Raw genomic sequence first — 14551 nt, 5'->3', positions numbered from 1 at the left:
ACATCAGACAAAGGACTGACAACCAGAATATATAGGGAACTTAAAAAACTAAATTCTCCCAAAGCTAATGAACCAATAAAGAAATGGGCAAGTGAACTAAACAGAACTTTCTCAAAAGAAGAAATTCAAATGGCCAAAAAACACATGAAAACTGCTCACCATCTCTAGCAATAAAGGAAATGCAAATTAAAACCACCTAAAATTCCACCTCACTCCTGTTAGAATAGCCCTCATTAGCAACACCACCAACAACAGGTGTTAGCGAGGATGCAAAGAAAAAGGAACCCTCTTACACTGTTGATGGTAATGTAAACTAGTACAAACACTCTGGAAAAAAATTTGGAGGCTACTTAAAAAGCTAAATATTGATCTACCATTTGATCCAGTAATACCACTCTTGGGGATATACCCAATAGACTGTGACACAGGTTACCCCAGAGGCACCTACACACCCATGTTTATTGCAGCACTATTCAAATAGCCAAGTTATGGAAACAGCCAAGATGCCCCACTACTGATGAGTGGATCAAAAAAATGTGGTATCTATACACAATGGAATTTTATGCAGCCATAAAGAAGAATGAAATGTTATCATTCGCTGGTAAATGGATGGAATTGGAGAACATCATTCTGAGTGAGGTTAGCCTGGCCCAAAACCAAAAATCGTATGTTCTCCCTCATATGTGGACATTAGATCACGGGCAAACACAACAAGGGGATTGGACTTTGAGCACATGATAAAAGCGAGAGCATACAAGGGAGGGGTGAGGATAGGTAAGACACCTAAAAAATTAGCTAGCATTTGTTGCCCTTAATGCAGAGAAACTAAAGCAGATACCTTAAAAGCAACTGAGGCCAATAGGAAAAGGGGACCAGGAACTAGAGAAAAGGTTAGATCAAAAAGAATTAACCTAGAAGGTAACACACACGCACAGCAAATTAATGTGAGTCAACTCCCTGTATAACTATCCTTATCTCAACCAGCAAAAGCACTTGTTCCTTCCTATTATTGCTTATACTTTCTCTTCAACAAAATTAGAGAAAAGGGCAAAATAGTTTCTGCCAGGTATCGAGGGGGTGGGGGAGAGAGGGAGGGTGCAATGTTGGTGGTAACCAGGGGGCAGGGGGAAGAAATGACCCAAGCCTTGTATGCATATATGAATTATAAAACAATAAATAAAAGAAATCAATTTGTATTCCACAAGCATATGGAAGAATTGGTCATTTAAGTAGTGGAACATCCAACATATTTAGGAAAAAATATAGACTGGGATGAGAATTAGTAATCAGAGATGGCACTGGGAGGCATCTAAATGAACAGCAAGTACCAAAAGTAATTGCCTTCTTTCCATCCTTCTGTCATTCACATACAGCAATGTAATCACAAAATTATACAGAAATTTTAGGATTTCTTCTTCTCAGATTTCACAGGACCCAGAAGTGCAGCTCCTTGTGTATGAGATTTTCCTCTCCATGTACCTGATCACTGTGCTTGGGAACCTGCTCATCATCCTGGCCATGATCTCAGACTCCCACCTGCACACACCCATGTACTTCTTCCTCTCCAACCTGTCCTTTGTGGATATCTGCTTCATCTCCACCACCATTCTAAAGATGCTGGTAAACATTGACACTCACAGCAAGGCCATAAGTTATGAAGGCTGCATTATCCAGGTTTATTTTTTGCATTCTTTGTAGTGTTGGACAAGATCCTCCAGGCTGTGATGACCTATGATAGGCTTGTAGCCATCCGTTACCCCCATACTACCTGCTCATCATGAAGCCCCAGTTCTGTGGTTGCTGGAACTAGTGTCCTGGATCACAAATGCCCTGAATCTCTTGTTACAGAGCTTCGTGGTGCTGCACCTGTCCTTCTGTACAGAGGCGGAAGTCCCTCATTATTCTGTGAACCTAACCAGTTGGCACACCTTGTAGGTTCTGACACTTTTCTTAATAATGTCATGTTGAATCTGGCAACTGTGTTGCTGGGTGTTGCTCCTCTCACTGGCATCATTTATTTTTATTCTAAGAGATAAGTATAAAATCATCCATTATCCTGGCACTCAAATAGTGATGTTGATCAAAATCTCCAAGACCCACAGTGAGAGAAAACCTTATTTGATCATATTCCAGAAATAGAATCAGTCTCTATTTATTTTCTGAATTTTCCACTTCATTGACTTTAGCTTCTCTAAAATTGAGGCTCAAGAATTTCAACCATTGTTCTTCATTGTTCTGCTCTCTCTCTCTCTTGCAAAGTAATATTGATTCAGTTAATCAATTTCCTTCTTCAGAAAATACTGCATTAAATATATGAAAATTCCATTATATATCTCTTAATAATATGAATTTCTTAACAATATCACTCAAATACGTACATCAGCCCAAATTATTTTTCTATTTTTACTATAAAATATAGTTATGATATCTATTCCACCTATGTGGACAAAAACACACAATGGCTTTTGTTCATACTATAAAACATAGCTATGTGTTATACTCTATTGGGAAAAATTTAAATTAGTCAATTAGGACAAATTATATAATTTTTACTAAATAAAAATCTAAGACCTGAGTTTTGCACTCTTGGAGTCATTGTTCCACCATTTACCACTACAGTAACTGCTCTGCCCAATAATGTAGCTTTTAACAAACCTTTATGTATTATAATAGATCATTGTCTTTTCCCATCATTGTCAGTATTCTAATTGCTAACCAGCAAGGGTGCACACTACCAACTATCCTCTTTTATAAAAACAGATTATCAAGACTCTAAGGGTATTCTCCAGAAAGATAAATTTGCAATAATAATTAGTTAATTGATTCTCAGGATCAGAAAGGAACTGAAATAGGAAGAGATACACGTTTGCATTCTACATTTCTTTTTTACAGTGTAATTATAATCACTGAAGGGTGGAAGTGTACTTTCCATGTGAAAGAGGATTTATTCACTAGGACCTATATGACACATTTTACATTTTATTATTGGATTATCTCAGTGATCTTTGTTAGGAACTACCCATAAATATGAGTTGTTCAGATGTTCTAAATAAAATTTCCTCTCATTTCTGAATTCTGCCATGACTACTAAAATGGTGGTGAGCAAACAGAATCAAAATCAACCATTATGTATCACCATTATGCTTAGGACTAACATTGATACTCATAATCAAAGCGTAATTAACAGGGGAGATTTACATGATGCTTAGTCTTAGATCAAAATGTCTCCTGAATAAAAATTTATGTTATTTTCTTCTGAATAGTCATCTCCATGTAATTATTTTAAGAGAGTTCTATTAAATATACTGGTATAAAAGAGTAAACATGGATGACTTCCTCAATATCAGAGAAAATGACAAAACTACAAAGTACCAAATGTTATGACTGCCCTCACTCCATTTTTCTATTAGCTAATGTAAGCGTTACCCATTGGCACACAACAAACATCCTAATAGCAGGTAGTCTAATGCCATGCTTTTTTATCAATGGTCTAGTACCTTGAGTATTTTCCAGAGCTCAGATGGTCCCCTCATGTATTTGTTGGGAGCTGTGGGTCACTACAGGAGGCTTGGCCAAATGTGACTGGGATTTTTAACATATAAGCAACTCAGCAGAATGTTGGCAGATCAGCATTAGCCTTAGCTGGGAACCCGTCTTCTCCTCCCCTTGTCCTCTATTCAAGTTGTCTGCTTGGATTTATTATATGGCTAAAGAGCAGCAGAAATGTCCTGAGAGGCTCAATGAAGCACACTATTAATCCCACAGCATCCCATTGCCAAAAAAAGCTAAAACTCCCAAGTCCATCTTGTCTTGCAGGATGGATCCTTCCACATCCATCCTTGGCAGGTGAATGGTCCTCTTGGAAAAGACACTGAGACTGATGAACATGTACCCCTCAATATCCATGGAGGATTGCTCCAGGAAATCCACAGGCATTAATATCTGCCACTTTAGAGGAACACAATTGTAGATACCACATAGTGAATGAACATGGCATTGTGTGTATGCCAATATAATTTTATTTACAAAAAATAGGCCACAGACTAGCTTTCTCCAAAATACCTTGGTGTGTCAACCCCAATTTCATTAATTTCTAACATAGATTTTTTTTCAGAAATGTCCAGTACTACAGATACCCAAGGGAACAAATATTCAAATCCTTTACATAAAATGGTGTTGCATTTACATATAACCAACATGCATCCTTCCATAATTATTTGTTTATTTAATTGCAGCACTGTTGAAAATAGTCAACATAGCCAAACTACCTACATGGTCATCAGTGGATAAATGGATAATGAGGTGCATCTACACAATGGAATATGACTCAGCCAAGAATCTGATGACACCTATGCTGACATTTGGAACAATGTGGAGGTAACTGGAAGTCATTATGATATGTGATAGACAGAGAAAGACAAATGTTACCTGATCTCACTCATACCTGCAATCTAAAGTACTTAATTTCATGCAAGAAGTACAGTGATGGTTATGAGGGACTAAGATAGTTGGGGTAGAGTGGTTGGTGAGACATTGGTCAAAGGATACAAAATTACAATTCTATGTGAGGAATAATATGCTGTAAATAATGCAAATATGGTGAATACAGCTTCCTACTTTTATTCTTAACAAAAACTAAGATTTGAAGTTAAGCATTCAATGCACATTTTAATGATATAATTTATTCTCCAAAACATGTCAATGTCAATACATTAGGTTACAAAGCATAAATAAATACAAGTATATCTGTCAAAGAAAAAGAAGAGTGGTACAAAAACAGTTACTAGGAGCTGCAATTATCAACTGAGAGCAAATTACAACTTAAAAATCTCTGTATCAAACTACATATGGTTAATCCTAATCTGTATTTGAACAACATCCCAAGGGAACCACATTCACCATGAAGTAGGGGAGGTGCTGATCTTCAGTCATCTTTGTCATCCTTCCCAATGTGACATTTATGGTAGGTGGTGAATCGTGCTGTGCATCTGAAAAGTTTGAGGAGCATACCTGGCTTCAATCCAATAGTGACAGCACCACCTACCCAGGTGTAGTATCCAAAGTTTTCTGGAGAAACGACCAAGTGTCCCCTGGGTGCCTGATCCAGTGAGTGGAGGAACACTATGTAGAGCTTGAGAAATGGGAACATCCTGATAAGTGTTCCAATCAAAGCTCATACTTATTCAGTTCATGACTGTGGAAAGCTCACTGAGCCTTTCTCAGAGTCAGTTCTTCAAATGAAAAATGAGTGTCTGATAGTGTTGCTATCATGTAGTGGACATGTGTTAAAATTATCCAAGAGAACTCTTCTAAGATTCTAACTTCAGTCCATGGTGCAATAAAATTATCTGAACAAATTTCTCATAATTCTTAATTATTTAATAAATGAAAATATAAATGATAATTCTCAACTTGTGATGCAAGAATAAAACTTCTACAGCTTTGTAAATATCACCAAAACTCCAATAGATTTGGTAATGTACTCAGGTCTTGTGAAGAGTAAGGCAGTTGTTTACTTTGATGATGAAGCAATAGTAATTTTTTAAGCTGTCAGGAACCAGGTCCCCTCCATATGTCAGAAACCTACCATTGCAAGAAATCTAGCATAGCCAGGTATCTCAGATTTTGCACAAAATAGAAACAATATTGGGCAATAGTGCTGAGGAGGTTAGATTTCAGAAAGGCAGGAGATTTCATAGAGATGAATAATGAATACCGGATTTACCTCATTTCTAACCTGTTCTCTTGAGAACATAGATTCAGGCTGAAAATTTTCCTTCCTGTTCTGACCAATATCTCTAGGGAAATCAAGTGTGCATGAGTTAAATAACAAGAGGAAATACATATAATGAGCAGGTAGGGAGTACAAATACATCCCCTAGTGATGTCCATCAGAGAGTAAAATCTTGAGTTGAACAGGACCTGCTCATAACTTTTGGAGTTCAAAACCTGGCTAGCAAAATGCCTTACTCTCTCCTTTTGTCTTGCCTGGGCAAGAGCAGCTGTCCTCATCATTACCATCAAAGGAGATTTGCACTGGAGATCTTCTTCTCAGGTCCCCTGTACAGGTGAGTCTGGTATTGAGAAAGCTTGAACCAGAATGGAACCTGACAAAATTTACTGTCACCTGAGGACCAAGCCAGCCTAGCCCAGATCTGAGAGATCACTGTGTGTTTTCTTACTTGACTGATTAATTGCCAACTTATTTAATACTGATAAAAAAATGTGATTCTAATCTTTGCAATGCACAGGCCATTGTTGACATTTATGTGAAGAGAATGGAAGTGGAATTGGTGAAACTAAATGAATAAGTGGTGCAGAATATTTCCCATAAAATCAAACATGCAACTAGGTAGGAGAAAAATTGAGTCTCAGATTTGGAGGGGTGGATAGTGAAGTGAGAGCTTCATTCTTTAATTTTTACATGGGATTTTATTTGGGACAGTTTCCATGTTTCCTAAAAGAAGAGAGTATGCATTACTCACAAACATGACATTTTGACAACAATTAGTGTGACACATTTCTTAATGTCTTCTTCAATGCTGGGGATTCATACAATTAAATAAGTTCTATTTCATGGGTAAAAAGGTAAAAATAAGGAGCTTTATGCCACAATTCTTTTGTTACTACTCAGGAAGAATTTTTATTTTTTGTTTCTATTTGCAATTCCAATTTTTTTCTGTAAGGATTAAGTATGGTTATCATTTGATTTTAATTTTTCTATGGAAGAACTGAAGGTATTTTTTCACTAGGTTTTCAGTTTGCTATTTAATTCATTTATATATTTACAAATATATTTAGTGAGTATATGAAGTTTATAGGCATGATTTTGTAAAGATAATCTTAGAATGCATAGTCCTAGTAGCTAGATTGCTTGATTGGCCTTCCATTTTGTTTTCCAGTTCTGTTTCATTCTTTTTTCTGAGGTTTTCCATATCTTGGGTGGTTTTCTCTTTAATGTTGTCTATTTTTGTTCTGAGTTCATTTATCTGTTTTTAATCATGTTCTCTGTTTTACTTTGGTGTTTATACAGTGCTTCTTTGGTTTCCTTTATTTGTTCTTTTGCTTTTTTAAATCCTCTATTTTTGTTGTCTTGGAATTTCTTGAGTGTCTCCTGTACATTTTGGTTGACCCTATCCAGTATCATCTCTATAAACTTCTCATTGAGTACCTGTAGTATGTCTTCTTTTACATTATTCTTGTGTGCTTCATTGGGTTCTTTGGCATAGTTTATCTTCATTTTGTTGGAGTCTGAATCTGAGTATCTGTTTTCTTCATTTCCCTCTGGTTCCTGTACTAATTTTTTGCTGTGGGGAAACTGGTTTCCCTGTTTTTTCTGTCCTCCCATCATTGCCCTTGATTTTGTTATTGTCTCTGTACTGTGTGCAATTAAGTGTTTTCTGGCTTGTAATAATAGCACTAGTGATATTTAGAATGGAAGGGTTTGAGGGGATGGAAAGCAAAGAAGGTAAAGGAAAAGGGAAAAACAAATAATCAAGTAGAAAAAAAAAACAAAACAAAGAAACAAACAAAAAAAGTTTCAAAGATATAACCAGGGAGAGACAGTGTACTAAGCAACCGTAAGCTGAAATGTCATTAGAGAGACAGAGAGAGGATTGAAAATAAAAAATAAAGAGAGTAAAGATAAGAATAAAAATAAAAAAAGTAAATGAAAGAAAAAATATATAAAATAAAATAATACAAAATACAAAATACAAAATAAAAACCTCCTTGTTCAAATACAATGAATTTCAGTCTTAATAATTTTGGTGTTCGTCCCTCAGCCTGCAATCCTGGAGATGGTGCCTCAGATGTTTTTCTGTAGTTGTCTTATTAAAGGGGAGACCTAAAGTCGATCAAAACTGCACAAAAAAAAGCCCACCAAGTGTCCCAAGTTCAAATGCAATACAGTTGCAGTAAGTTTTTCAGCTTGCATGTTAGTTCGGTTGTTTTCTCATTAAAGGTAGGGAGAGAGAAAAAAAAGAGTCTGGAGACAGGTCTGTGAATGGCTGTCTGCAGCTGTGGCTTGCCCGGTGCTGTCAGCCTGCTGTTGCTGGAGGCGTTATTTATGCAGATCTCAGGAGTGAGCTTAACACTCACCTGGCCCCACAGGCTTTGTTTACTCAGAGTCCTGTGTGCAAGATGCTGCTATAAGCTTTCCCCTTTCCATGCACACTGGGGGAGGTGACACTGCACCCACTTTCTCAGGCCTGTGCATTTATTTACAGTTCATGTGGGAAGTGGGTCTTCACCCCTCTCCTGTGGAGTTTTCCTCCCACCACCACTTTTACAAGCTTTCCCGCTCCTGATTGCTGGGTGTGTGCTGCTGCTCTTGCCGGTCCATGTGTTTGTTTACAGCTCATGTGGGAAGTGGGTCTTTCCCCCTCTCCTGTGGAGTTTTCCTCCCACTGCCACTCTCACAAGCTTTCATGCTCCTGGTTGCTGGGCGCATGCCCCCACTCCCACCGGAGCCTCTCGGGCCAGGCCCAGTTTGTTTATTTACAGTTCCAGGAAGGATTCCCCTCCCCCCCTTCAGAGCTCAGGGTGCCCCCACCCTCTTTGCTACGTGTCTTTATTGTTCTTTTTGCTTATTACTCAGTTTCTATGCTGATCTGGCCCAGGGTTGTCTGTGGAAGTACCGTGTATCACTTAGCTCACCTTGTCTGCGTCTTCCCAAGCCTTCTGGGTGCAGGCGACTGGCGGCTGGGGGCCCTCCTGGTTTCTCCATTTAACGTGAAGTGAGATGCTCTGCACAGGCTGGAGGTGTGGAGGGGTCAAAGTTTTGCCTCTTCTCAGTGGCCTTGCCTGCAAGATGTGTCTCCAGTGTTTCTCCAATATTTCACTGTAGGAGGCACGCTTTCTGCTTCCTCCCTCTAGCTGGCATCTTGGAATCTCCCACAGTGGGCTATTATTCAGCCTTAAAGAAAATATAATTGTATTATTTCTAGGAAAATTAATTTAACTGTAGATCATGTTGTTTATGAAATAAACCAGATTGAGAAAGACAACACCCCAATTTTTCACTTATACTCAGAACCTAGATTAAAATAAGACCTTGAATTAACCAGTAGTGTATTTGTGAAGAGGAGAGGCCAGCAAGAGGGAGAGTTTGACAAGGGAGGGGATACTTCGGTAAAGATATTCAATTTTATGTATATACTGGAAATTTTCATAATAAAATGAGTGGTAAAATGTCATAAGCCCATTAATTCACACAATAATATATGTTAACATACATTTGAAAATCAAATATTTATTGAACTTGCTATGTTTCATGAATGCAGTTCATGACATTATGGTTTTTTCCCTACTGTTATCTATTGAATATTTCAGTCAGTTACAAAATTCATATGGTGGGATCTTAACTCCCAACAAGCCCAATGTGCTGATGGAGTGGTTCTAATGGTAGAGCATCCAACTAGTAACTCTAGGCCCTGAGTTCAAAGCCAGGTGTTATCAAAAAAATTTCCAATGATCCCAACTAGGCAAAACAGGTAACCATTCCAAATCCAAGTTCTATGAATGTCAAATGAGGCTCACAACATTTCAAACCATAAAGAATCTGCTTTAATTGATGCTAAATCCGAGAATTTCTCTTTAGCTGCTAATCCTAGGGCTTTATTCATAAAAGCATTGTAACATATCATTTTGAATCATGAAGAGGATTATAAACCCATGACTAAGCCACAGCTCTTAACGTGTATTGTTATGAACATGATATTTTAATTGTTCGGAAAGAGTACCATATAGCCAAGAATTGTTTTAGAACAAGGGGTCACATATTCCTCCCTTGGTGAAGGGGAGTTAATAATGTTTCTGGAAATATGGGATGTGTCCCAACAGACTTCAAGACAAGTTCATTAGTCTTAGATGTTGGAGACAACTTTAATTGAGGATTAGGAGATGTTATAATTTAAATGTTTTGTAGGCAGAAGAATTAATTAAAAATAAGTAATAAAGATGAATTCACCTGACATTTAACTTGGTGTGTTGGGAACAGATAATCAACAAGAAAAATTGCCTTGTGTACAAGGAAACAACCCAGAGGGAAATGATGTGCTCAAGTTTTTAATAACCAGAGGGAATTGAGCCTAATAAAGTGATTTACAGAGCTATAAACATCTCCCCTGCCATTGCCATTTAGCATGTGCAACTTGCCATTTGGTGGGGCATGGCTGTTTCCTTTGGAGTCATCATCCGGCTTGGATAGTGATGTTTGACCTTTTCCTGTCTTCCTGTCAGAGGGCAGAGTTTCACTCTCCACCGTCCATCATCCAGGAAGGAATTTGCAGTTCATGTAAGAGACCTTCCATTCAGGTGAATCTGAGCACTCATTAGATAGGGCTGGAGAGCTGCTGAGGGATGGGAGGGAGGACAAGAACATTTACCCAAGGTCACCAGTAGCCAAAGCTACTACAGTTCACTTTCTTGCTTGGTTAATTCAATGGACATTTATTAATCATTCAAGTGAACACTGAACTAAAAAATTCAGGGTCATTTCTGACAATGCAGTGGTGCTAATGAATGTAGAGTTTTAATAGGGACTGAGAGGTTTAAAATCACTTATTGTAGGTAGAACACATGCCCAAGGATCCTACACGTTAATGGGGGGTGGGTGGTGTCTGTCCACAGCCATAGAGTGAAGTGAGGGTGTTTCTCATTTCTGAGAGGAAGCTCCTTTTGAGTTACCCATGGAATATTCCAGATTGTTGTTTTGGTAGTGACCTTTGAATGACATTTTGTTCTAAAAGCTGTAAAAATTTAATTTTACAAAATATTTATATTTTCTTACACTGGAGTTTCTTGCCTGATTCAAGATGATTTTGCCCACCCATGAACTTTGTATGAATTATTACTTTCATATTGAGTTATTTGATGACTCTGCTATGTGTATTAGGGGACTAATTTCATTTACTTCATATAAATGGCTATTTAAAACAGCTTTTATTTGATTCCTGAAGCTTATTCCACTCAATTAAAATATGATGTTTTCATGTACTAAATGTCCATATATACTGAGTTATAATTCCTGATTTTTTTCAAAAACTAGTGACTGAGCATTTCCTACATTGCACATTATTCATTATTTGAGGAACATATTAATCATATATTTTTGTCAATTCATATGGACAGCATTAAATTATTGGAGTTATTTATCTTCTTTCACTTGATGTTTAATGGTCTAATCAATTTTGTTTAATATAGTTGTTTGGAAAACCTTCAACTTAACTGGTGTTGGTTTTCCTGACATTCTTTTATTTTATAATATCTTAGTGTCTTTAATTTTATTCTGCACAGTAAAGACATAGCCACATGTCATTCTGAAAAGAGAAAGGTGACCAAAGCAGGTCACCTTTGGATCTTGCTTCATGGTTTTGAGACTCAGCCCAGTGTAGTAAGGTTGTATGTGAGACAATGTACTTGGGGAGCAACCACATTCAGAATTATATTCTGTATATAAGGGAAGAATTTTCAAGGTAACATTGGGGAAAACTTCATCAAAAATTACAAACTCACAATCAGACAGGAGGAATATATTTTGGTGTTGTACTGTAAAGTAGAGTAACTATAGTTAACAACATTCCATATTTCAAAACATTGAAGGATTTTTGGGTATTCTAAGCTCAAGAAAATGATAAATGTTTGAGATGATAGATATGCAAATTTGGATATTACATATATTTACGTGTATTGAAACATCACATTACACTGCATACATGGACAATTATGTGACAGTTAAAAACCCAATTAGTCATTTCAATATTGAATGGTGAAAGAAAAATCTTTTCTAACATTTCACATAAATGCTCAAGCTTTTTTAAAAAATATTTTATTAGCAAATAATAGTTGTATAGAGGATATATTGTGATATTTACATAAGTGTTTGCAATATATGTTAGATTTACTCTTCCATCTTTCTCCTTTCTTCTTCCCCCTTCTTAGAAGAATTTGAATTTCAACAGGTTTCTGAATGCTCAAATTTTGTTACTCTTTTTATGCTTCCTTTTTTCAATTTTTGGTTTATTTTTCCCTTTGTATTTTTGTCATACTGTATGAAGAATTCTTATTTTTTGTACTTGGTGGTGGAATGTAGCCAGTAGCAGGGAAGCTTTTTCTTCCTTTTAGTCTCTCAGGGTTTCCCTTCAGACCTATTTCCTTTCTCTCTTTATGTTCATTGAGCAGATTTTTTCTGGTCCTATAAATACAAACTTTACTGTAATAACAAGTTTTGTTTTTATTGTTGTATTGAATGGGGGTACATTTTGGCATTTACAAAAGTTCTTAAAATTTATCACACTCCTGAAGTACTTTTCAACAGGTATCATTTCATATTTATATACATGTGTACACAGAAGAAAAATAGAGGAAATGAACCCATTTGGTTTTAATACATATATGCATGGAGATGTCACAAGAAACTCCCTGTATATCTATGTTAAACAAGCAAAAATACCATTTTATTTTTCTAATACAAATCTCTTGGGATAAAGCTGAGAGTGGGACTGAATTTGAAAATGAGAGGGCCGATGGATTACCTGAAGGGGAATGAATTCATCCAGATAACATGGGAATTAGTGTCTTTACTATAGAATAGAAATGATAGTATTTAATTCTGGTAATTATTATATAATTATGTCATGTAATTTTCTGTTTCTAGGTATACCAACTGCATGGGGCTGAGGAATGACACACAAATTTCAGAGTTTCTTCTCCGGATTTCAAAGGATCCAAAGTTGCAACCCATCTATTTGTGCTAGTCACTGAACTTGGAGACCTGCTCTTCATCCTGGTCATCATCTCAGCTTCTTACCTGCACACACCAGTGTCCTTCTTCCTCTCCAACCTATCCTTTGTGGACATCTGCTTTACTTCCATTCTGGTCCCAAAGAAGCTTGTGAGCACTCAGACACAGAGCAATTACAATGCATAAAAACTGCATTACCCAAATCTGTTTTTCCTACTCTTTCCGTGTGGTTTTCTTTCTGCTGACTGTAATGGCCTATGACTGGTGTGTGGCCATCTAACACTCCCCTGGATTGCACAGTCATCATGAACCACTCACTCCATGTGTTGCTGGTTCTGATGGCCTGGGTGGTGAGTGCCCTGCATTCCTTGTCACACAGGTTCATAGTTCTGTTGCTGTCCTTCTTGGCACATTTGGAAATTTCACACTTTTTCTGTGAACTCAGTGAGGTGGTTCACTGTGCCTGTTCTGATGCCTTATTAATGATATGGTGATTTATTTTGCATCTGTTCTTCTAGTTTGTTTTCCCCCTGCTGGCATTCTTTGCTCTTACTCCAAGATAGTTTCCTCAGTCTGTGCAATCTTTTCAGCCCAGGAGTAGTATGAAGAATTTTCCACTTGTGCATCTTGCTCTGAACTCACACCCCAGTGCAAAAGCCTCAGTGATGTACAGTGTGGTCATCCCCATGCTAAACCCTTTCATCATCTTATAGGAATAAGGCCATCAAATATGCTATGAAAAGACTGTCCAAGAGAGAAACTATCAGAGAACCTGTTGCCCAGGAATTGAAGCATTGCCCTTGAATACAGAATCAAAATCTCAGAGCAGAACCTGGATTTTTTTGATTAGAAAGTGGAAGTGGGACTTGGGTACAGTTTTTTCCTATAGGTTCTGTTTCTTTCAGCTTCTCTATACAATTCAATTATAAAATTCACTTTATTACACTTTCTGCTCTGTATAACATTCAATCATCTCCATTTTATAATTTTGAAAATTCCTAATGTTTTTCTGTCTTTGTGGATTTTTACTTGGAAATTCCTACTAATTCATAGGATAAATTTTGGGGAAATATTGATTCTCAAATGACATATATAGTATTAAATAATTTTTTATTTTCTTTTATAGACATAGCCAAAAGCTATGCAGAAAAACTGAATTTGTCAACTAAAGTCCTATATATTATTTTATCGTGGGACAAAAATCAGAGACTGCAGTTTTTCATGTGTTTGTTTATGATTCTTTCATGTAGACATGATAAAGTTTTGGTGCTTTTGGCTGGTCATTCAGTTTTACCATCATCGTTAGGATCCTATTTCTATTGTGCCTCATTGTCCACAGCGACCATCACAGTCATGGAAAAAATGCCCTTCCATGATATATCAGGTGCCCCAGGGAAAGGAGAAGCATTTTCAATGGTGCATCACACCATCCAGTAGACATACCATTAGTATTCCCAGAGCATATTTTCATTCTCCTGATAGTATTACTGAAATTATAACATCATCCAAAAAATAGATTGGTGGTTCTTAGGAGTCAGGAAATGGGAAGTGAGGGTGATGGATGCAGCTTTTTAATTATTCATTTATTCACATGTGCATACATTGTTTGGGTCATTTTTCCCTCCTCCCCCCTTCTCCCACCCTCTTCCCCTCTGCCACTCACTTCCAGGCAGAACCTGTTCTGCCCTTATCTCTAATTTTGTTGAAGAGAAGACATGAGCTTAATAAGGAAGACAAAGCCTTTTTCCTAGTTAAGGACAGCTATACAGAAAGATTCCTAGCATTGCTTTCATGTACAAATGTGTT

The 14551-nt window shown here is 37.1% G+C and overlaps 1 pseudogene; it reads left to right on the top strand.

Annotated features, from left to right (window-relative positions):
* Positions 1-1548: 1548 nt before the first annotated feature.
* LOC141416163 (olfactory receptor 7A17-like) lies at positions 1549-13458 on the top strand (annotated as a pseudogene).
* The last annotated feature ends 1093 nt before the right edge of the window (positions 13459-14551 follow it).

Source organism: Castor canadensis, chromosome 14 (genome assembly GCF_047511655.1).
Source record: "Castor canadensis chromosome 14, mCasCan1.hap1v2, whole genome shotgun sequence".
Lineage (NCBI taxonomy): Eukaryota > Metazoa > Chordata > Mammalia > Rodentia > Castoridae > Castor > Castor canadensis.
The sequence above is the reverse complement of the archived record's forward strand: the minus strand, read 5'-3'. Positions and strand labels throughout refer to the sequence as shown.